This window comes from Hylobates moloch, unplaced genomic scaffold, assembly GCF_009828535.3.
Source record: "Hylobates moloch isolate HMO894 unplaced genomic scaffold, HMol_V3 SCAFFOLD_19, whole genome shotgun sequence".
Classification (NCBI taxonomy): domain Eukaryota; kingdom Metazoa; phylum Chordata; class Mammalia; order Primates; family Hylobatidae; genus Hylobates; species Hylobates moloch.
In genome coordinates, this window is record NW_026652294.1 from 54,907,894 (window position 1) to 54,909,506 (window position 1,613).

General features: G+C 43.2%; 1 pseudogene; it reads right to left on the reverse strand.

The window, feature by feature from the left end:
• Positions 1-636: 636 nt before the first annotated feature.
• On the reverse strand, positions 637-1,165 carry LOC116459075 (nucleolar protein 56-like; annotated as a pseudogene).
• Between the last annotated feature and the right edge of the window lie 448 nt (positions 1,166-1,613).

The following is a 1,613-nucleotide window of genomic DNA, read 5'->3' on the forward strand; positions in this document are numbered from 1 at the left end:
TCGATTGGGCGATCCTGAGCCAAATCAAATGTACAATGGGATCATCAGCATGCTGTGTTGATCAGAGTCACTTAAACACCTTGCTGCTTTGTGCAAGCCAGGATGGCTGTGGCTGCTTGTGCAGAAAGAACATGTACTGTTCCTTTGCCTGAATCCTCCCCATGCAAACCTGGATGTGACTCATCTCAAAACATTATGCTGTTTTCTCAGGAATTTTTCCTTTTGTGTTTACTTCTTGTTTGCTGTTTTTGACTTGTTGGAGCTTTTGTGAGATAATCTGCATGTGCACGCATGAGAAAGAGATTCACAGATACAATCTGGTGCCCATTGATTTATGTCTTTTGGAAAGAGTATCTTCTTAGAGAATCTTGGCTCCAGTTTAATGGCTGACACTTCAGAAACAGCAGCTCAAATGAAGGAGTTGTTTCAGTATTTTTCTAGTGTCTGTACTTCTGCCTATGAATATCATTTTGGTGAAGGAGTGTATATTTCTGTGCATATCCATAATCATACTGCCTTAGGATTCACAATATGCTTCGTGTGTGAGAATTTTTTATTAGGGTATAGGACACGGAATGGGAAATGTCTCCTTGGGGTAGGATGTGCCCCGCCTGACAGGGAAGGTCCATTTGCATTCTAACCTTCTTGTGGTACTTTGTGTAACTTTTTCTTCTTCTTGGAGCTGCTCTTGCTGCCAGCAGCCTCTTCAGGTCCACTGCTGACCGGCTCCTTCCCCTTTGAAGGAGAATTTCCTGTTTTTTCTTAGCGACGATCCTGTTGCCTGCCTCTTTGGGATCACTAACTGCTTCCTCCTTGGGTGAAGATGTTTTCCTCTTGGGAAGACTGATGCTGCCAGGGGTCTCTTCTCGATGGCTACTAACCAGTTTCTCCTTGGAAAAAGATTTCCTTTTATTAGGTTTGGAGAAAGAGTTAGATGGGTCTTTCATTCCATTCTCCTGAGGAGCCTCCTGGGGCTTTTGCTTTTTCTTCTTTTTGGGTTTTACACTTGTCTTTGCACACTCCTCTGGAGTTCTGTTTTCCAAAGATGAGACGGCAAGTGCAGCTAGCATTTCTTTTCCTTCTTTAAGCGTTTCTACTCCTGTTTCTCCAGCTTCCTAATAATCTCAGCAGCCATTTTCTCTGCCTGAACAACTTCTATCTTCATGACATCCATTTTCTTTCATAGGATCTCTCCACTCTCATAGAAAGACAGTCTCTCTTCAACTTGTTCTTGAAGCTTCTCCCCAAACACGCTATGAGCACCTCAGCAGAGTAGTCGATTTGCGAGGCAATACTGCATTTGTTTGCCAGGTATTGGGAGATGCGGCCTTTATTCCTGGCAGCTGCTTGGCCAGTGAAGATGGAGTGGAAAATGAGTCCATATTTTGGTGTATTACCCTTTGTCATCAGGGCTCTGGAGACTTGGTCCCTTTTCTGGGCCCTGGGAAACAATATGCTTTTACATACATTTTCTCTCTGATTCTCACAACCTGTGAGGCAGAGAATTCTGTATTGTTCCCATTTTACAGAAGTGTACATAATCTTAGAGTTGGTAAATAGCAGCACCCGCTTACTTTTGTGTACTGTTGCCATGTTGTGGAAATAAGAAAATG